General features: G+C 38.6%; 3 long non-coding RNA genes across 3 annotated transcripts; all 3 read left to right on the plus strand.

Moving 5' to 3' along the window:
* The first annotated feature begins 204 nt into the window (after window positions 1-204).
* On the plus strand, window positions 205-1,669 carry LOC147327788 (uncharacterized). The gene is made up of 3 exons (XR_015130040.1): window positions 205-910; window positions 1,189-1,239; window positions 1,313-1,669. It is a non-coding gene; the product is annotated as an uncharacterized LOC147327788 (long non-coding RNA).
* An 11,738-nt stretch (window positions 1,670-13,407) lies between these two features.
* LOC147327789 (uncharacterized) lies at window positions 13,408-14,174 on the plus strand. The gene is made up of 4 exons (XR_015130041.1): window positions 13,408-13,452; window positions 13,564-13,636; window positions 13,800-13,847; window positions 13,984-14,174. It is a non-coding gene; the product is annotated as an uncharacterized LOC147327789 (long non-coding RNA).
* Window positions 14,175-18,253: 4,079 nt separating this feature from the next.
* On the plus strand, window positions 18,254-19,021 carry LOC147327790 (uncharacterized). Its single transcript, XR_015130042.1, has 4 exons — window positions 18,254-18,298; window positions 18,410-18,482; window positions 18,646-18,693; window positions 18,830-19,021. It is a non-coding gene; the product is annotated as an uncharacterized LOC147327790 (long non-coding RNA).
* Window positions 19,022-23,547: the final 4,526 nt, after the last annotated feature.

Raw genomic sequence — 23,547 nt, forward strand, 5'->3', positions numbered from 1 at the left:
TCCTCCTCCTCCACATTTTAAGGTGTGACTGATGATTAGAGACAGAAAGATATCTACTGTGATGAAATCTACTCCCCACTGCTGTGTAATCCATTATTGTAAATTTAAATGCTATTAGCAAACACAGATCTTGAGTGTGATTAAAGTGTTGTGTAGTTTCTTTAACATTTTGAGAGGCCATTTGAGTCTAATAACTGATTAAATACTGAGTTTAGGATGTCATTTTTAGTATCTACGTGCATGTTCAAATCACCCATAATAATTATCTTTTCTGAGCTGAGCACTAAATCAGATAAAAAGTCTGAGAATTCAGTCCGAATCTCTGTGGAAGGCCCAGGTAGACGATAGATAACAACAAATAAAACTATTTTTGAGATAGATAGAGAGATAGATAGATCTAATAATGTCCTGTTACATGACTTTACTGTACAAGGTACAGTGCAGTAGCTTAAGCCCATAATAGCAACTCATTTCCTAAGAGAAAAGTCAGACAGAAATGCAAACTTCAGTGGGTGTATACCTTTTAAATGCCTAGGCCACTAAGTCTTTTGATTTTTAATCATAGCCAACTTTTTCATCAGTTTACCTGTCTGACAACACGAGAAGGTGGAGACGTGCATTAAAGTAGTAATATAAAATGTTTTCTGATTGTGTAAAAATTAATAAAGAAAAACCTTAGACAAATCAATTAAACTCTGTTATTTCTGTTGTTTGTGATGAAACTAGTGCAACAGTTTCATGTCCAAGTGGGATTTCTGTCTCTAATCATCAGCCACACCTTCAAATGGGGAGGAGGATTTCTTAACAAAGCTGATCCAGTAACTGTATATAAGAAGCACTCAACATCCAGAGCATCACTAAAACAACCTCGTTCACTGTGAGACAGTCTGCTGCAGCTGTACAGATTCAGGTAATTAAAACTTTATTCGCAATATTTTCTGTGTCAGGATTGTCGAAGAGTGTTTTCATTTTGCGTCTTTATTATCCTCATTATCTTTTTCAACATTTACAATCATTGAAACAATGATGAAGGTATTTCTGCTTGTATGCCTCCTGAGCCTCACTCTGCCTCAGGCTGTAAGTATTATCATTAGGCATGATTCAATAACACTATAAGGGAAAATATATGCAGATACTATAAGAGTATAAATATGTACAAGTAATACCCTGCTTTTGAATCTTCTACAGATGGACAAGGCACACGAATGCCTGGCCTGCTCTGGCTTCAGTTCAAATGAGGTGAGTGTTTTCTTTATCCTCCACGTTTAAATCACACAGGAGCGTCACTTTCTCTAAAACATTTTCTTTACAGGTGAACAGCAATTTTATTGATTTCCTGCAGCTCTAGCTTGCCCTTCTACAACCACTTGCTACAACTACTATAACAGCTGCACCCACTACAACTACAATAGTTGCAGCCACTACATAAAAGGACACCAAAGATCAAAGAGTGGTTTTAAGCCTTTGCATTTGCGTCGAATTTCTGACATAGGCACCATGTTGTGTTTGCCTGTTATGTTTTTGTTTTTTGTTTAAAAAAATTTTAACCATGACTTCTTAATGAGTCTTTATGGTCACTATTGTCTTTAGCTGTCAAATAAAATTCATATGTGAAAATCATGTAGATTCAGATTTCGTTTTTTGTCTTTTTGTTTTTTCTCTCTCTACAACCTCTGTGTTATTCTAAGTCAAAATTTACACATATTTGGACAATGACACAATTTATATTCCCCCTATGAGCGACAACAGTGAATTTTAAATCAAACAATCAAATGTGATTGAAATGCAGACTTTCAGCTTTAATTCAAGGAGTTAAACAAATATAGTCCATTAGCACTGAGTGAAAGATTTTAGATTATAATTGGTGTGATGTGTCACACCCAGAAAGATCTGGATCAAATCTTGACCTAAATTTTCCTCCTTCAGATCATTTAAAAAGCTTTCAAAGTGAAATGTGTGTTTGTATGTATATATAAGATGAGTTCTCACTCTGGCTCATCACGACCACAAGCTTTATAAGTGGCTCTGTTTGTTTGAAATATTAAGGTGCTAAAACTAGGGTTGAGTAACTCTTTTTATGATGCTTTGTTGTGATACTCAGAAATCTAAACATCTCACAATTTTTAATATCTCCTTTACCATTAGCTCTGGCCTCTGACAGTGGACTCATCTTTGTGCTTGTCCTGCTAGACCTCAGGACAAGCACAACAGTTCACTGCTGTCGACCATAATATCTTATTCATTTTTGACCAGAATAAGCCATTTAATGGAAATATTAAACACATATGTAGGACTGCTTTCTTCCATTTGCACAATATGTCTATAATTAGAAATATCCTCTCTCAGAGTGAAACTGAAATACTAGTTCATGCATTTATTACTTTTGCGCTGGACTACTGTAATTTGTTATTATCAGGATGTCCTAAAAAAAACTCCCTGAAAAGTCTTCAGTTAATCCAAAATGCTGTAGCAAGGGTACTTACAGGAACTAGAAAGAGAGCGCATATTTTTCTTATATTGGCTTCTCTTTATTAGTGCCCTTCTAAATTCAAAATCTTGCTCATCTCATACAAAGTGTTATATAATTAAGTGCCATCTTATCTTATAGAATTGTATCACCTAATTAGAGGACTTCGCTGTTAGACTGCAGGCTTACTTATGGTAAGCTAGCATGTTTTAAAGTAGAATTGGAGGCTGAGCCTTCAGTCTTTCCTGTCTTCCTCCCCTTACCCCAACCGGTTTTGGCAAATGGACGACCCTCCCTGAGTGTGGATTTGCTGGAGGTTTCTTCCTGTAAAAAGGGATTTTTTCCCCCACTGTCGCCATAGTGCTTGCTCAAAGGAGATCATATGATTGCTGGGATTTTCTACTTTTTCTTTGTAGCGTCTGAACCTTATGGTCTAAAGCACCATCCCACATAGCAAAACTGGTATGGCCCGGATCTGGCCCACACAATGTGCTTACACATGACCCACATACCGCAAAGAATTACGGCCCTTTGGTATCCCAGATCTGGTTTGCCAGAGGTGGCCCACACATGGGCCAGCACAAAGCCAGTTGCAAACACACTGATGGTCCTGTGCTGGCCCATGTGTGGATTACCTCTGGTAAACCTGATCTGGGCCACCAAAGGGCCATCATTCTTTGCAGTATTTGGGCCATGTATAAGTTGTGTGCAGCCACGGGAGTTGCAGACACACTGCTGGCCCTGTGCTGGCCCAGAACAGTTTCAGCTCTGGCCCCAGATGTCAGCATAATGTGTAGCTTAATCAAGCCATATAATAACAACATGTGCCACAACATGCAAAAGTAACATGACAAAACTCTGCCCAGACAGTGAATGGACTGATTCTTATTCAGCACTTTTCTACTCTCCCAGATTACTCAAGGTGCCTTATATAACATGCCCCATTCACAAATCACACTCTTTCTCTAAACTGAGTGCTTCCTAACTACATTCATACTCTTGACATGCAGACTGGGGGAGGCAGGGATTGAACCACTCATCTTCCAATCAGTAGGTGATCTGCCCTACTGCCTGAGCTACAGCCTCCCAGTGGCAACAATGAGTAAACTGTCACTAAGTTTTGGATAAAGTGTACACTCACAAACCTGTTAAACCTGCATTTGAAACGTTGGCTACCCTAGCAGTATAGTATTGCAACATGGTATTTGGGTATTCTAACTAAAATAGGAAAATAGGAACATAAATAGTGCCATCATTGCCAGACCTGGCCCACATCTGGATGACATACCACTTACCATGCCAGAAGTCAGCCAGCAGTGCCAGCTTGACACCAGATCTGGGCCAGACCTGTCTGCTATGTGTAATGAGGCAACTGTTATTGTGATTTGGAACTGAATTCAGTTAAATTGAAATTGAAAAAGAACCTGACTTTCAAATACAGTACATCTGATCTTTTTTGGAGGTTTTATTTTTTATTTTTATTTTTTTTAATCTTTATTTATAAAGTTTTGCACATGTAATTTAACATATCAGGCCCAATACAGCAAGTATCAACCGATATAAAGACATATATCAAAACAGGTTGGGCCATTGAGATTCGGATGATAACAATAAAACAGAAAAAAAAAAAAAAAAGGAAGAAAAACAAAAACAACAACCCACGCACAGAAAAAAAAAAAAAAATCAACTCCCTCCCAAAACCATAACAGAAGGGAACCTTGTGGTACAAATGTTTAGTCTATTGTAAGTGTTTTCAACGAGTTAAAGTAAGTGATAAAAGGCTGCCACATCTGTGACAACTTATTAACATTCCCTCTGAGTCTAAATTTTATTTTCTCCATTTTTAAAAAGAACATAACATCTTCCAGCCAACGTGATCGGGCTGGAGGGTGAGAAGCTTTCCAAGACAGCAAAATTCGACGCCGTGCCAGCAGTGAAGTGAAAGCGATAATATCCAGTTGTTTACGACTAAGGTTCAGGGTGGCGTCCTCAGAAACACCAAAAATGGCAACTAGTGGACATGGTTTGAGAGTGACACTCAAAACATGAGAGAGCACTTCAGAGTAAAAAGTCCAGTATAATTGAAGTGACGGGCAGGCAAAAAACATATGAGTTAAATCACAGGGGGAGGTGTTGCATCTGTTGCACAGGTCCGGAATGCTGGGGTATATTTTAGATAATCTAGATGTTGAGAAGTGTAATCTGTATACCGTCTTAAACTGAATAAGGGAGAGTCTTGCACATGAGGCTGAAGAATGAATTCTGTCAATGACTTTATCCCAGTAACCTTCAACAAACTGAAGACCCAGTTCCTGTTCCCAACTCAAGGCAATTTTCTTGGTTGAGTAATTGCCCGGTGACATAATTAAAGTATAGATTTGTGATATTAGAGCCTTACTGTGAGGCTTCAACTGGAATAAGTCTTCCCACCAAGGCTTGAAAGGCTGACTTGGAAACTCTGACCAGATAGAAGATGCACAGTGTCTTGTTTGAAAGTAGCGGAACAAATGATACGAGGGCAAATCGTACAAAGAGCAAAGTTCACTAAAGCTGAGAAAAATGTTATCTTTGAAGAAGTCATGAAAACATTTGATACCTTTTCTTGCCCATATACTGAAGGAGGAGTCCACCAGGGATGGGGGGAAGAGGTGGTTGTTGCAGACTGGGGTCAGAGCAGAAGCAGAGATAGAATTGAAGTGACGCCGGAATTGATACCATATTTTTAGAGAGCCAATTAGAACAGGGTTGTCTGTGAATCGTAACAGGGAAACCGGAAGGGATGAAAATAATAGTGCTGGGAGTGAGGAAGAGAAACATGATTGAGCCTCAAGGCAACACCAAGTAGCTTGAGGATCATTCAGCCAATAGGTATACTTCTGAATGTTGGCTGCCCAATAATAAAACATCAAGTTGGGCAAAGAATGACCCCCACTGAGCTTACCCTGTTGTAGTGAGGTCATACTAATCCTGGGGGTCTTATTTGCCCATATAAATGATGAAATCATTCGATTCACAGATTTGAAAAAGGACTTAGGTAGAAACAATGGGATACACTGAAAAAGGTAGAGGAATTTAGGTAGAATATTCATTTTTATAATATTAATCCTGCCAAGAAGTGACACAGGAAGATTTGCCCACCTTTGAAAAGCCAACCTGACATAGGTCAGCAAAGGGTTAAGATTAGCTGTTTGCAAAGCTTTAAATGAACTGGTAATATGCACTCCTAGATATCTAAAACCTGAGAAAGCTAAATGGAAATTAAAATCTGTCTGTCTAAGCTCCTTTGCAACTGGGTTTATAGGAAAACATTCACTTTTTTGTATATTAATCTTGTACCCAGAGAAAGAGCCAAAACTCACAAGTATTTCCATTATAGAGGGTAAATAAATTGTTGGATTTGTAACATATAGTAATAAGTCATCTGCATACAGAGCAACCCTATATTCCGTACCACCACGAATAACCCCTTGAAACAGAGGCGAGGTTCTGAGAGTCACAGAAAGAGGCTTTATTGCTAAAGTAAAAAGTAAAGGTGAGAGTGGGCAGCCTTGACGTGTACCACGTGATAGAGTAAAATACTCAGAATTCACATTATTAGTACAAACAGATGGCAGTGGCGTAGTATATAAAAGATGAATCCAAGATATAAAACTGTCACCAAAACCAAATTTCCTCAAGACTGCAAAAAGATACTCCCATTCCACTCGATCAAATGCTTTTTCAGCATCCAATGAAATCACCACCTCAGGGACGGTACTATGATTTCTGGAATATATTATATTAAGAAGGGACCATATATTAAAAAAGGAATGTCTTCCTTTAATAAAGCCTGTCTGTTCGTCTGATATAATAGAAGGGAGAACTCTTTCCAAACGGGTTGCTAGCAGTTTGGATAAGATTTTAAAGTCTACATTAAGAAGGCTTATTGGTCGATAAGAGCCACAACAGGTAGGATCCTTTCCTTCTTTATGCAGTAATGAGACAGAAGCCTGTCTTAGTGTCTGAGGGAGAGAGCCGCATTTCAGAGACTCCTCAAAAACCGACAGCAGCAGAGGGGCCAGTTTTAAGTGGACCCATCAGGACCAGGGGACTTTCCAGACTGTAAGGATGTGATTGATGATATAACCTCATCCAAAGTGAGTGGTGCATCTATTTCTTCTGCTGTTGAGGTTGTAATTGTAGGGGTATCCAATTTGTTAAGAAACTGGTTCATATCTATAGAATTAGAGGGGAACTCTGATGTATACAGAGAACTATAAAATGACTTCAAAATTGAGTTGATTTCCGTTGGATCAGAAGTCAAAGTTCCCGATTCATTTCTAATTTGCAATATTTGGCGAGATGCCGATTGGTGACGTAGCTGGTGGGCTAACAGACGAGAGGCTTTATCACCATGTTCATAATAGTTGCCACGGGACCGTAATAACAATTGCTCTGCATCATGGGTCGACAGGAGACTGAACTCCGATTGCAGGTTAAGACGCTGCTTATATATTTCAGGTGAGGGAGTTTGAGCGTGTTGCCGATCTAGAGCTTGAATTTTGGCAGAAAGTTCATTTTGCTTAGCTTTCTTAGATTTAGATAGGTGAGATAAATAGGAAATTATTTGGCCCCTGAGGTATGCTTTAAGAGTTTCCCATAGTAGAGAGTTTGAGATGTCCTCAGACTCATTCGTAGTTAAGAAGTTATCAATTGCAGATAAGATATAGTCACAGAAAGCTGAATCAGACAAAAGAAGAGAGTTCAACCTCCATGGGTGCTGAGGTCTATAGCCAGGAGACAAAGCCATATCCAGGATTAATGGAGCATGATCAGATATAACAATCGGAAGATATTCAGAGTTGCAAACTTTAGAAGCCATGGAGCCATTTATAAAAAAATTATCGATCCGAGAATATGTGTGATGAACATTTGAAAAAAAGGAATATTCTCTGGCTTGGGGATTAAAAAACCTCCAAGGATCAATGTATCCATTTTGGGTCATAAAGTGTGAGAAAGCCCTGGACATAGCAGATGATGCTTTAGAGCCAGTGGCAGATTTGTCTAAAGCTGGGTCAATAACGCAGTTTAAATCACCTCCAAATATCAGGAGGTGTGTATCTAAGTCAGGAATCATCCTCAGAAGATTATTAGCAAACAGAGTGTTGTCAAAGTTTGGGGCATAGACGTTCACTAAAACAACTGGGTTATTCACGAGGGTCCCTACAACAATTAGATATCGCCCATTTTTGTCAGCAATCAATTTAGTGATTTCATTCCTAATTAAAATTGCCACTCCTCTGGCTCGAATATCAAAGTTTGAGTGAAACATATGACCTATCCATGGAGGTTTAAGTCTTTTATGATCTTTGGCTCGCAAATGAGTCTCCTGGAGAAAAGCTACATCTGCACTGAGATGTTTTACGTGGCTGAGAACCCGAGATCTCTTTACCGGACCGTTCAAGCCTTTCACATTCCAAGACAAGAATCTAATAGTACTATTGTTAGTGCTATAACTAGCCATATATATGTTTTACTGAAATCTGGTGACAATAACAAGTTGACCGTACATGGGAGGGGACAAGAGAAAAAAAAACAAAAAAAAAAAACAACAACAACAAAAAAACCCAAAACACAACACACAACACAAACCCACATACAACCAAAGCAAACAAAAACAGGAACAATAACTCGAGGCCATAGTTCCCCCCACCCCGCCCCAACCACCCACTAGGTCCCCTTTCTGAACTAAGGTGACCGCAGTATATTCCCAACAGCTTCAACCTCCTAGCCCAAACTCCTGCTACATAGAAACTCCATATAACCTTAACTTTGAAGTACTAAGTGTATATCCCAATATAAGTCGAACCTTCTAGGGATCAGTGAACATTAATTCAAAATATTACAAAAGAAACATAAGAACCAAGTGTTAGAATGGTGACAACTAGTATACCCTGAAGTAACAGAAACATGTAGTGCTTGCCTGCCTTCTCTGCAATCGTCCGATTGCCTGCAAGTCAACAAGGATTCAAGTCACTTTACTCGCAGCTGTCAGTCACTGTGGCCTTTGAGCTTCAGCCTCGTTCCTCAAGCCCTGCACGAACTTATCGGCTTCCGAAGCAGACGTAAACCACTGTTTCTCCCCTGCGGGCAGAACGATGCGCAGTTTAGCCGGGAAGAGGAGCGCAGGTTTAAATCCCCGCTTATAAAGTTCAGACATCGCGTCTTTATACTCAGCTCGGTTCTTCACCACCTCCGGGCTGTAGTCTTCATATAGCCGGATCCTGTGGCCGTTGTAGCTGAGCTCGCCTTTCTTACGAGCTTCCCGGATTATAAGATCTTTTATTTGGTACCGGTGAAATCGCAGAATGACCGGCCGTGGTTTCGTCGATTTCGGAACTGGACTCCGGTGCGCCCTGTCCAGCTCGGGCGGCGAGGGAAGCATCTGCGTTCCAAAAACATCGACGAGGAGTTGAGAAAAGAAAGCTGTCGGGCGTGGGCCTTCAATGTCCTCAGGTAGTCCTACAAGTCGTATATTCTGCCTCCTGCTGCGACCTTCCAAGTCTGCCACCTTGGATTTTAGCCAGTTGTTGTCTTTGCGAAGCATAGAGCATTCGGACTCTAATTGGTCCAGACGTTGGTCAAATTCAGTGTATGTCGATTCCAAAGAATCAATGCGTTGACCGTGGTCCTGCACTGCAGACTGCACAGTGTCTAACTTAGAGGACAAGTCCTGAAAGGATGACTTGAAGTCCGCTAGCAATGCAGCTCTATGCTCCTCGAGCATTAAGCTAATCTCGGCTGCAGTTACAGGCGCCGCAAGTGTCGAGGTTTCTCGGTCTTGTTTGCCCCTTGACTTAGACATTCTTTAAATCTTCGGTAACCGACAAAAGCAAAAGGCATCCAAAACTGGGAAGCAAAATCTCAAAAAAAAGTAGGTTCGTTAGGTAAATGCTGAGCCGTGTAGCGGAGCGGACCTAAAGCACGTCTACCCAGTAAACGCCATTACCCGGAGGTTTTATTTTTTTTGTGTGTGTTTTTTTGTAACCGTTCTCTGGGAATCAACTCATTTGTGCAAAAATACAAATTTTTGCCTGTCAAACTATGTTCTTTTTTGTGGTTGTTCGTAGATTCAACTAAAGAAATAGTAACAAATTAACTGTATCTGTGCTAGACTGCTAGTAACAAAGTGCCTACAGATACAATGTAATCATTAGTTCTTTGCACATTCGTTGGTAATGAGTAGACACAGCACTGGTTTGTCCATTTATTGAGGTGCAATGGCCAAGTCAGTCACCCAACACAAACCCACACAGCAGATACTGGAGACAAAACTGAAGAAAAAGAGACCCACAAAGAAGCAGCACCTGAAGACTTTTCCTAAAGGCCTAAAAAAAAATCTGAAGAGAACCAGTATTTTTGATGCTTATGGTTTGTGTTATTTCCATCAAAGTATAAAAAATAATGTTTGTATATAAAATGATGTCAATTCATCCAGCTATTTTTGAGCTGCTGGGTCTACAGATAAAAGGTATCGGTATTTGTAGTTCTTACACAGTCAATGCAGTATTTTTCTAAAGACACTTGAACTAAAGCTGAAAGTCTGCAATTCAACATTATCTTGATGGTTTGTTTGAAAATTCACTGTGATTGTGTACAGAGAAAAAATGAAAAAATATGTGTACAAAAACTTGTGGGCTTAAAAATAGAAAGGTGTATGTAAAAATTAAATACAAAAAATTTGAGTCAGATTTTCAGTGATGAACTTTATTTGGCAGTGACTTAACACAATAGTGAGCAGAAAGATTTAATAAAAAAATCAAGATTCAATTTGGAAAAGAGGAAATCTAATGCAAAACAAGCAACATTGTGCTGGCTTCATAAAAGCAATGCTGGCTTAAAACCACTCATTGAAATTTAGTTTCCTTTACGATTTCAGGGAGTTATAGTGGGTGCAGCTGTTATAGTAGCTGTAGCAAGTGCTTGTAGGAGGGCAGAGAGAAGCTGCTGCAGGGAGATATTGTTGTTGTTGGTGATCTGTAGAGAGAAAAACCCCCCCAAAGCTTTTACAGTTCATCTGTGATTTGAATGTGGGGGCGAAAGAAAGCACTCGCCTCATAGTGTCCGTGTGCCCTCACCATCATCCAAAGTGTGGTATTACTTGTATTTGCATATTAAAATAATATCTGCTAATATATCACTTATGATAATACTTGCAGGTTTAACCAGAGTCCTGCACAGGAAGCATCCAAGCAGAAGTACTTTCAGTATTGTTTCAGTTAATGTACCTGTTGAAAAAAGATTAAAGACAATAAGATATGCTAAAATGACAAATTCACTCAAGCAAAAAAAAAAAAATGTCTTTCACAATCCTTACTCAAGAAATGCTAAGAGTAAAGATTTAATCACCTTAAGTTGTAAGGCCGCAGCAGATTGTCTCAAGGAGGTTGTTGTAGTGGTGTTCTGGATGTTCAGCTTTTCTTATATACAGTTACTGGATCAGCTTTGTTAAGAATACATCCTCCTCCACATTTCAAGGTGTGGCTGATGACTAGCCCTGTAAAGCCAAGTGTAACATATTTGATCTTTTTTTTTTTTTACTTTTGTGACTTTTTGTTGCCAGATGTAGCAAATATGATACAAATTTAAATACCTGTATGTGAAAATTTAAATTGAATATCTTTTTGAAAACATTTCATCAGAAGGGTTCAACAAACACTCAAAATTTAAAAAAAATTTTCTGGCATTTATTTCACAGTTCAAGCTGATATAATTATGTTGGACTCATTTCATCACAAGTTTCAGAAATAACACAGTTTAATAGATTTGTCCAATACTGAAATGTTAACATTAATCTGAATATAACCAGAAAACATTGCACATTACCACCGTAATGTAGGTCTCCACCCTGTAGTGTTTGCAAACTGGTAAACAGATGGAAATCCTCGCTATGATTACAAATCAGGAGCTTTACCAGCTTAGGCAGTTTACAGACAACACCCAGTGTAGCATCAGGGATTGTTGGGAAATGAGTCGCTGTTATAGGTTTGAGTTTATTTGATAGATGGTCCACATAAAACTTAAAAGGTATTCAATTTGGGTGACCGTGTTTCAGGGGGTGGGGAAGCTCATCTTGTAACCGGATGGTTGCCGGTTCGATCCCCAGCTCTGTCTGTCTTGGCTGTTGTGTCCTTGGGCAAGACACTTCACCTACTGGTGATGGCCAGAGGGGCTGATAGCGTGATATGGCAGCCTCGCTTCTGTCAGTCTGCCCCAGAGCAGCTGTGGCTACAACTGTAGCTTGCCTCCATCACTGTGTGAATGAATAGTGGAATTGTAAAGTGCTTTGAGGGTCTTGAAAAGGGCTATATAAATGCAGTCCATTATTATTATTAATTAAAGAACAGGAAAGGTGGGTCCTTGCTTGTGTTTTTGAAATGAGAGCTATACCACACCAAAAAAAAAAGCTGACTAAACAACAAAACCAGCCAGGTCATAAGCTAAAATTTTGCTAGGATTAGGTTCGAGTGCCCTATCACACTACATATATCACACTTTCCCGGTGATAAACAGTTTCATCACATTCTCACATTGTATGAGAGCTTATTTGTCAAGAGGCTGAGTCCAACACTGTTACATCAACTTCAGAGAAAGTTTCACTAATGCTGGCTAACATCAGTTAACAGCTAAAATCAGCAGCAGTTACAAAGACAAAAGTTCAGGATATCTTCAACAACCCACCGCAGTGTCGCTGCCATCACACAGAAGTGAGCTTCATAAAGTTGTATCGGACTTATTGCGTCTAACTTTTGGTAAAATCTTCTTTGGACTGATGAGACAAAAGTTGACCTTTTTGAGAGGTTTGAGGCATTAGGCCAGTCCCTTTGGTGCAAAACTAAAACAGTGACAGTGGTAAAACTGTGACAGTGGTAGTGACTTCTTTTCTCTCTACCATAAAATCCTGAAGGAGAAAGTTATCAGTTCATGTCCTCAAACTCCAGTAATTTGATTAAAGAATGCCCAAGGCAAGACAGGAGAGTAGGACAACTACTTTTTTTCAAGTGAAAGTCCTTAGTGATTGCTTAGGTGTTACGAGCATTGGAACAGCTGAGAAGCATTTTCTCTAAACACTGCGCTCTCCTACTCTAAACGCCACATCAAGATGGACAGATTCAGTTTTTCAACTTCCTTACCAGGATGATTGAGCATGCATCAAGATACTTTACAAAGCTTGTTAGACACTGTGAAACACATCATGAGGATCCCTGGATGTTAGAAGATAAATAGAAATGGTCATGCTCACTTGCATTTTTAAAAATTCTTTTAATTGAAACTGCAGTGGTAATACACAAAGATTTATTATATAGATATAAAGATAGAGAGGACATAGTGACCATTCTTCATATATTTTTATGTGTAGACAATTGTACGTAATTGTACGTAAGGAACATTCACAAAAACATTTTAGTTTTGTATGTGAATACATACCATGCAAATCTCATATCACTGTGGTTCAGAAACAAGATTAGCTCTTGCATACACAACAGACCACAAATCCCCAGTATTATTCTATAAAATACAACATTTCTTCACATTCAAGACCTCTAGGACAAAAGAAAATATCACTGAATGCTGACTGGAAGACTGGTACTTAACCCTTTAGTTTTAAGTATCTCAGACCAAAATTGATATCAAGTAAGGACAATGTACACCACAGTTTCACAATTGAATGTTAGACAAAACCAACCATGGCATATAATTTCTGACAGAAATCATACCTACTAAGAATTAGGTGTAATTCAGGTGTGTCCTTAAATATTGCCTAATTGTGTTTCCTCTTATATTAAGATGAGGATGTTTACTAAGAATTATAATTTCCCAACAGTTACGCAAATGAGATTAAATCATCTCTTGCAACTGTGTATAAAAAGCTCCACTGTCAGTACAGCATTACCACAATCATCCACATCTCTGAGACAGTCTGCTGAAGTTGTGAAGACCTGACGGTAACATTTCTCATCAATCCTTTATTGCTTCTGTGTTTTCAATGTAATGTTGGTGGAATGGTGATTTGGCTGATGGTTTTGACCACATCTCATCAAAATTATTGTTAACAGGTGAATCACTGAAACCATGATCAAGGTTGTGTTTCTGCTTGGATGCCTGCTGAGCCTTGCTCTGGCAAATCCTGTAAGTGTAATATGACTGAAGACTAAATTAATGTTTTAATATATAATGTATAACTATATCTTGTACTGTGTGTGGAATCGTGTCACCAGAGACTGTATCAGTGTTCCTGTACTGTTATATCCAAACAACACATTTGCATGTATTTTTTGTTTTTTTTAAACAGATTGACTCAGCACACGAGCGTGATGCACGTTCTTCATCTAGGGAGGGGGTGAGTGTCATGTTTGTCTTTCTATGTTTGAACATTAGACACACTGGACTCTCCAATATTATCATATCCAAAGAAAGCCATTCAACAGAGAATGCATTATCCCATGTAATAATATTTATTACTTATTTTCTTGCAGACTACTGGGACTAACACAAGTTATCTTACCCTGATAACAGCTCTTCTACAGAATCCAACACTTCGGCAGAATCCAACGCTCCTTGCAGCGATTCTTGCCGCTATACGATAAGCTGCTCCTTCACCAACAGCTATTACTGTTACAAAGAATGAATTGAAAATGAACCAACAATGAATAAAAACCCATGTTGAACGGCATCATTGTTTTTCATAATTTATTCACACAGATTATTGAAAATCTCCACTTATTTTTGAATGACTTGGTCTTATAGAGTTTTAAAAAGCTTGCACGATTCATAGGTCAGTGTTGTGGCTTAACAGAAAAACAAAAATCTTTTGAAATTCTGACTTATTTTCAGAAAGCAGACCATTTTCAATGCAAAATGTCTTACTCTCTACTCTTGCTCAGCTGATTAATGCGCCACGGTGCAAAAACACATTGAAAAAGGGGTGGCTGGAGCTTAGGAGGTAGCACAGATCATCTACTGATTAGGAAGGTTAGTGGTTGAATCCCTGGCTTCCCCAGTCTGCATGCACAATACTTGTCTCAAGTTAGTAACCCCAAGTTACTCTGATGCATCCATTGGAGTATGAACGTGTGTGAATGTTAGCTAGGAAAGTTAATATGGGTGAATGTGGCATGTTGTATAAAGCAGGGAGAGTAGAAATGCACTATATAAGAATCAGTCCACTTACCAAAGCAATACAGCAGCTATTAAAGACAAAACTGAAGATAAAGAGAACCAAAGAGAAGCAGCAACCGAAGGCTCTGTAGTAAATGCCAAGAAGAACATCTGAAGGGAGGAGACACAGTATTTGTGATGTTCATGGTGTATAGACTTAAGTATTTCAGCCAAAGCATAAAAAAAATGATGTTTGTATATAAAATGATGTCAGGTTATCCAATTAGTACTGAGCTGCTCAAAATTGGGCACTAAAGATAAAAATGTTTGTAATACTTAAACAGTTGATGTCATATTTTTGTAAAGACCCACCCACATTAAAGGTGAACGTCTGCAATTCTGCAATAGTATCTCAATTGTTTGATTTAAAATTCCCTGTGATTGTGTACAGAGAAAAAATGGCAGAATCTGTGTACAAAAACTTGTGCCTAACCATACAATACAATGGTGTTTGTGAAAAACAAACAAACAAAAAAAATACATTTTGAGTTTAACTGATTTTCACTGATGAACTTTATTTGGCAGCTACTAAACGCAACAGTGATCAGAAAGTCAAAAGTCAAGATTCAATTTAGAAAAGAGAAAAAGTAAAGCAAAACAAGCAACATTGTCCTGGCGTCATAAATGCAATGCTGGCTTAAAACCACTCTTTGGTTTTTTAGTTTCCTTTATGATTTCAGGGAGTTATAATGGATGCAGCTGTTGTAGTAGTTGTAGCAAGTGCTTGTAGGAAGGCAGAGAGAAGCTGCTGCAGGGAGATGTTGTTTGTTGGTCATCTCTAGAGAGAAAAATATCCATTTTACAGAACATTTTACAGAAAGTGATGTTCAATAAGATGAATAGATAAGTTGAGAAAAAGTTAAGATACAATAAGATGAACTAAAACGACAGATTCATCCAAGCAAATAAAAATTATCCTTCACAATCCGTGCACAAAAAATACTGAGAGTAAAAATGTTATTTGTACAGCTGCAGCAGACTGTCTCTGTCACAGCTGCAGAGGCAGATGTGTGGGATTTTAGAAGAATGGGGACCCAAATGCAGACATGGATGCGGGAGAATGTTTTGAACAGAAAGCGAGCCTTTATTTATGGATGATCAATACTGCAAACAGGTGGAACAGAGAAAACTAACAAAACCTAAACTAGGGAAAACTAACCATAAACATATAACCTGAGGATTGACCAGAACCAGGGGATGAGGAACCAGGAAACACAGGAAAGCTGATGGAGAGAACGCTGAGGCAATACAGGGACGTCATGCAGAGGTAACACAGGAGGGAGACATGGCTCAACCTAATGAACATGACGAGACAGGGAGGAAGGAAAACTGAATACAATGACATAAGACACGGACCTTCAAAGTAAAACAGGAAACATAGCGACTGAACACAAGATAGTAAACTTAACAAAGAGACCGGGGAGACAGAGAACATAGGAACGTGAAACGTGGGATGGGAGGGCACCGAGTAGACAACACAGGACACAGGGAAGCCAAATACCAAAACCTAAGAACTAGAACTCAAGAAATACTACTGAACTAGGGAGCTAGAAATACTAGGACAGAAACCAAAACACTAACAGTGAAAACCATGAATAACAAATAATCAAGAAACACAAATTAAAGAGATACAGAACACTGGGTCACCAACTCAGGACTGTGACAGTCTCAGAGAGAAGGAGGTTGTTGTAGTGAGATTCTGAATGTTCAGTGCAGGAAGCATCCAAACAGAAATGCCTTCAGCATGGTTTCAGTTATTATACCTGTTGATAAAAAACAAACAAACAAAGACATTAAAGACAATAAGATAGCAAAATGACAAATACATCAATTAAAAAACAAAACAATTATCTTTCACAATCCTTACACAAGAAATGCTGAGAGTAAAGATTTAATTACCTTAAGTTGTAAGGCTGCAGCAGACTGTCTCAGAGAGAAGGAGGTTGTTGTAGTGGTGTTCGGGATGTTCTGGATGAAATAATACAGGTCAACAGATTTGTCCAATACTTCAATGTAAACATTAATCTTTATATCTGTCACGGTCCTGGGTCATTTGACCCAGCATTTTCAGTTTGTTGTATTTTGGTATTTATCTGTGATATTATTTATGTTCTGATTGTTTAGTTATCGTGTTTTGAATATTATAATTCTATGTTTCAGTTTATTCTTAGGGTTTGTGTTTTGTGCCTTCGTGTTTAGTGTAGCTTTAGTTCAGTGTCACGCCGTCGTCTTTCTGAACTGTTTCCTGTTTTACTTTGAAGGTCCATGTCTTACGTCATTGTATTTAGTTTTGCTTCCCCCTCGTCTCATCACGCTCATCAGGTCCAGCTGTGTTTCCCACATGTGTGTAATCGCCCTGTGTTCTTCAGTGTGTATTTAAGTTGTGTCTACTTGTGTGCTGTTTGCTGGTCCGTCTGTGTATCTACTGTGTGTTTGCCCTGCTGTCAACCTTCATGTGCCTTCGCCCACCTTCCTCCATGTTCTGCTCTGCTGTTTTGTAGTTTAGTTTCTCCCAGTGTAGTTTATCTTTAGTTCCGTTTTGCCATTTTCTCCTTGTGTTTTATGCTGCAATAAACCTCGTTCGCATCTCAGCGAATGCCTGCTCTTGGGTCCTCATTTATGCCTCCACACGGCTCACCCCGTTTTCCGTGACAATATCAGTGTTTGCCAGCCACTGGAGAAATGATTAGGTGTGCCCTGGAAGATCATCTGGTTCCACCTGATTAGTACTCTAAGCAATGGGCATGAGTAACAGGCAGAACAATTACTTTCTCTTCCACTAGAGGGCAGTAATTAAATAGGTTGCCAACTCCCAGTAAAACAGAAGGACAGGAAGAAGAAATTACATAATAGTCATGCTGTGAGACCACGCAGGGCGTAATAGCAATAGATGAATAGTTGAAAAGAAAAAGTAGTCAATCTGATCTGGGTTCTGGAGAAAATTCTGACCAAGATGAAGGCCATAACATGACTAGTGGTCAGAACGAGGCAAAAAAGGTATACTGGGGACCAGTGTTGGTCAAGTTACTTGAAAAAAGTAATCAGTAACTAATTACTGATTACTTCCCCAAAAAAGTAATCCCGTTACTTTACTGATTACTTATTTTCAAAAGTAATTAATTACTTAGTTACTTAGTTCCTTTCTAAAAACACGATTTACAACCTGAAGAGGCGATAAAGCGATAGATCTTTCAGCCCAATTCTACTTTTTCTGCATAATCCATCATACAAAATGTAATCAAATGGAAAAGTCTCTTTTTTTTACTTGTTTTATTAGTTTTAATCTTTAAACTTTATGCATCAAGCAAAAATTTAATTATATGCAACAGTCTCTGACTTGAATAAATTAGTTTAACATTTAAACCTATTTTCTGCACATTCCAGCACATAAAATAAAATATTTTTTGTGTTTACAAAAGGGTTTAATCAGGTGTGTCCTTAAATATTGCCTAATTGTGTTTCCTCTTATATTAAGATGAGGATGTTTACTAAGAATTATAATTTCCCAACAGTTACGCAAATGAGATTAAATCATCTCTTGCAACTGTGTATAAAAAGCTCCACTGTCAGTACAGCATTACCACAATCATCCACATCTCTGAGACAGTCTGCTGAAGTTGTGAAGACCTGACGGTAACATTTCTCATCAATCCTTTATTGCTTCTGTGTTTTCAATGTAATGTTGGTGGAATGGTGATTTGGCTGATGGTTTTGACCACATCTCATCAAAATTATTGTTAACAGGTGAATCACTGAAACCATGATCAAGGTTGTGTTTCTGCTTGGATGCCTGCTGAGCCTTGCTCTGGCAAATCCTGTAAGTGTAATATGACTGAAGACTAAATTAATGTTTTAATATAAAATGTATAACTATATCTTGTACTGTGTGTGGAATCGTGTCACCAGAGACTGTATCAGTGTTCCTGTACTGTTATATCCAAACAACACATTTGCATGTATTTTTTGTTTTTTTTAAACAGATTGACTCAGCACACGAGCGTGATGCACGTTCTTCATCTAGGGAGGGGGTGAGTGTCATGTTTGTCTTTCTATGTTTGAACATTAGACACACTGGACTCTCCAATATTATCATATCCAAAGAAAGCCATTCAACAGAGAATGCATTATCCCATGTAATAATATTTATTACTTATTTTCTTGCAGACTACTGGGACTAACACAAGTTATCTTACCCTGATAACAGCTCTTCTACAGAATCCAACACTTCTGCAGAATCCAACGCTCCTTGCAGCGATTCTTGCCGCTATACGATAAGCTGCTCCTTCACCAACAGCTATTACTGTTACAAAGAATGAATTGAAAATGAACCAACAATGAATAAAAACCCATGTTGAACGGCATCATTGTTTTTCATAATTTATTCACACAGATTATTGAAAATCTCCACTTATTTTTGAATGACTTGGTCTTATAGAGAGTTTAAAAAAGCTTGCACGATTCATAGGTCAGTGTTGTGGCTTAACAGAAAAACAAAAATCTTTTGAAATTCTGACTTATTTTCAGAAAGCAGACCATTTTCAATGCAAAATGTCTTACTCTCTATTCTTGCTCAGCTGATTAATGCGCCACGGTGCAAAAACACATTGAAAAAGGGGTGGCTGGAGCTTAGGAGGTAGCACAGATCATCTACTGATTAGGAAGGTTAGTGGTTGAATCCCTGGCTTCCCCAGTCTGCATGCACAATACTTGTCTCAAGTTAGTAACCCCAAGTTACTCTGATGCATCCATTGGAGTATGAACGTGTGTGAATGTTAGCTAGGAAAGTTAATATGGGTGAATGTGGCATGTTGTATAAAGCAGGGAGAGTAGAAATGCACTATATAAGAATCAGTCCACTTACCAAAGCAATACAGCAGCTATTAAAGACAAAACTGAAGATAAAGAGAACCAAAGAGAAGCAGCAACCGAAGGCTCTGTAGTAAATGCCAAGAAGAACATCTGAAGGGAGGAGACACAGTATTTGTGATGTTCATGGTGTATAGACTTAAGTATTTCAGTCAAAGCATAAAAAAAATGATGTTTGTATATAAAATGATGTCAGGTTATCCAATTAGTACTGAGCTGCTCAAAATTGGGCACTAAAGATAAAAATGTTTGTAATACTTAAACAGTTGATGTCATATTTTTGTAAAGACCCACCCACATTAAAGGTGAACGTCTGCAATTCTGCAATAGTATCTCAATTGTTTGATTTAAAATTCCCTGTGATTGTGTACAGAGAAAAAATGGCAGAATCTGTGTACAAAAACTTGTGCCTAACCATACAATACAATGGTGTTTGTGAAAAACAAACAAACAAAAAAAATACATTTTGAGTTTAACTGATTTTCACTGATGAACTTTATTTGGCAGCTACTAAACGCAACAGTGATCAGAAAGTCAAAAGTCAAGATTCAATTTAGAAAAGAGAAAAAGTAAAGCAAAACAAGCAACATTGTCCTGGCGTCATAAATGCAATGCTGGCTTAAAACCACTCTTTGGTTTTTTAGTTTCCTTTATGATTTCAGGGAGTTATAATGGATGCAGCTGTTGTAGTAGTTGTAGCAAGTGCTTGTAGGAAGGCAGAGAGAAGCTGCTGCAGGGAGATGTTGTTTGTTGGTCATCTCTAGAGAGAAAAATATCCATTTTACAGAACATTTTACAGAAAGTGATGTTCAATAAGATGAATAGATAAGTTGAGAAAAAGTTAAGATACAATAAGATGAACTAAAACGACAGATTCATCCAAGCAAATAAAAATTATCCTTCACAATCCGTGCACAAAAAATACTGAGAGTAAAAATGTTATTTGTACAGCTGCAGCAGACTGTCTCTGTCACAGCTGCAGAGGCAGATGTGTGGGATTTTAGAAGAATGGGGACCCAAATGCAGACATGGATGCGGGAGAATGTTTTGAACAGAAAGCGAGCCTTTATTTATGGATGATCAATACTGCAAACAGGTGGAACAGAGAAAACTAACAAAACCTAAACTAGGGAAAACTAACCATAAACATATAACCTGAGGATTGACCAGAACCAGGGGATGAGGAACCAGGAAACACAGGAAAGCTGATGGAGAGAACGCTGAGGCAATACAGGGACGTCATGCAGAGGTAACACAGGAGGGAGACATGGCTCAACCTAATGAACATGACGAGACAGGGAGGAAGGAAAACTGAATACAATGACATAAGACACGGACCTTCAAAGTAAAACAGGAAACATAGCGACTGAACACAAGATAGTAAACTTAACAAAGAGACCGGGGAGACAGAGAACATAGGAACGTGAAACGTGGGATGGGAGGGCACCGAGTAGACAACACAGGACACAGGGAAGCCAAATACCAAAACCTAAGAACTAGAACTCAAGAAATACTACTGAACTAGGGAGCTAGAAATACTAGGACAGAAACCAAAACACTAACAGTGAAAACCATGAATAACAAATAATCAAGAAACACAAATTAAAGAGATACAGAACACTGGGTCACCAACTCAGGACTGTGACAGTCTCAGAGAGAAGGAGGTTGTTGTAGTGAGATTCTGAATGTTCAGTGCAGGAAGCATCCAAACAGAAATGCCTTCAGCATGGTTTCAGTTATTATACCTGTTGATAAAAAACAAACAAACAAAGACATTAAAGACAATAAGATAGCAAAATGACAAATACATCAATTAAAAAACAAAACAATTATCTTTCACAATCCTTACACAAGAAATGCTGAGAGTAAAGATTTAATTACCTTAAGTTGTAAGGCTGCAGCAGACTGTCTCAGAGAGAAGGAGGTTGTTGTAGTGGTGTTCGGGATGTTCTGGATGAAATAATACAGGTCAACAGATTTGTCCAATACTTCAATGTAAACATTAATCTTTATATCTGTCACGGTCCTGGGTCATTTGACCCAGCATTTTCAGTTTGTTGTATTTTGGTATTTATCTGTGATATTATTTATGTTCTGATTGTTTAGTTATCGTGTTTTGAATATTATAATTCTATGTTTCAGTTTATTCTTAGGGTTTGTGTTTTGTGCCTTCGTGTTTAGTGTAGCTTTAGTTCAGTGTCACGCCGTCGTCTTTCTGAACTGTTTCCTGTTTTACTTTGAAGGTCCATGTCTTACGTCATTGTATTTAGTTTTGCTTCCCCCTCGTCTCATCACGCTCATCAGGTCCAGCTGTGTTTCCCACATGTGTGTAATCGCCCTGTGTTCTTCAGTGTGTATTTAAGTTGTGTCTACTTGTGTGCTGTTTGCTGGTCCGTCTGTGTATCTACTGTGTGTTTGCCCTGCTGTCAACCTTCATGTGCCTTCGCCCACCTTCCTCCATGTTCTGCTCTGCTGTTTTGTAGTTTAGTTTCTCCCAGTGTAGTTTATCTTTAGTTCCGTTTTGCCATTTTCTCCTTGTGTTTTATGTTGCAATAAACCTCGTTCGCATCTCAGCGAATGCCTGCTCTTGGGTCCTCATTTATGCCTCCACACGGCTCACCCCGTTTTCCGTGACAATATCAGTGTTTGCCAGCCACTGGAGAAATGATTAGGTGTGCCCTGGAAGATCATCTGGTTCCACCTGATTAGTACTCTAAGCAATGGGCATGAGTAACAGGCAGAACAATTACTTTCTCTTCCACTAGAGGGCAGTAATTAAATAGGTTGCCAACTCCCAGTAAAACAGAAGGACAGGAAGAAGAAATTACATAATCGTCATGCTGTGAGACCACGCAGGGCGTAATAGCAATAGATGAATAGTTGAAAAGAAAAAGTAGTCAATCTGATCTGGGTTCTGGAGAAAATTCTGACCAAGATGAAGGCCATAACATGACTAGTGGTCAGAACGAGGCAAAAAAGGTATACTGGGGACCAGTGTTGGTCAAGTTACTTGAAAAAAGTAATCAGTAACTAATTACTGATTACTTCCCCAAAAAAGTAATCCCGTTACTTTACTGATTACTTATTTTCAAAAGTAATTAATTACTTAGTTACTTAGTTCCTTTTTAAAAAGACGATTTACAACCTGAAGAGGCGATAAAGCGATAGATCTTTCAGCCCAATTCTACTTTTTCTGCATAATCCATCATACAAAATGTAATCAAATGGAAAAGTCTCTTTTTTTTACTTGTTTTATTAGTTTTAATCTTTAAACTTTATGCATCAAGCAAAAATTTAATTATATGCAACATTCTCTGACTTGAATAAATTAGTTTAACATTTAAACCTATTTTCTGCACATTCCAGCACATAAAATAAAATATTTTTTGTGTTTACACTCAGTCTTTCAAATAGATGCAAGTAAAACACAGCAGAAAATAAATAAAGTCAAAGACTCAGCGGTCCTTTTGCTCTATTTTCACCTGTAAAGCAGGAGTGGCATAGGCAGAGGTTTACCCTGGTGCAGGTGTGCTGCGGTCAGTTGAAGAATCCGCGAGTTTCTCTGTGAATTTCCCATTACATCGTTGCGCACTCGGTGCTTGCTTGGAAGTTTAGGGGGTTTTTTCGCTGTAAAAAGAAGTTTTCTTCCCACGCACAACGGACGCTAATGTTTTTGTCACTTTTTATGGAATCAAACTCAAAGTAAGGTCAGTACTTCCACGTTTTAAACGCTGCATGCTCATACTCTCTCCCACAATCGATATATGATCCATTGTTGATCTGCACACAGCTGTTGTCACTAAAGGCGCACTGGCTTACGTCACTATCGTGAGACATTCTCGCAAAAAATCACGGTTTTAGTAACGCAGTAACGCAGCGTTCCTACGGGAAAGTAACGGTAATCTAATTACCGTTTTTGCAATAGTAATCCCTTACTTTACTCGTTACTTGAAAAAAGTAATCAGATTACAGTAACGCGTTACTGCCCATCTCTGCTGGGGACACACTGAATCATT

This window comes from Aulonocara sp. 'chitande type north' Nkhata Bay, linkage group LG6, assembly GCF_057382095.1.
Source record: "Aulonocara sp. 'chitande type north' Nkhata Bay isolate Kocher_YH1m ecotype deep benthic linkage group LG6, A_spYH_male_GT1.1, whole genome shotgun sequence".
In the NCBI taxonomy this organism is placed as follows: Eukaryota; Metazoa; Chordata; class Actinopteri; order Cichliformes; family Cichlidae; genus Aulonocara; species Aulonocara sp. 'chitande type north' Nkhata Bay.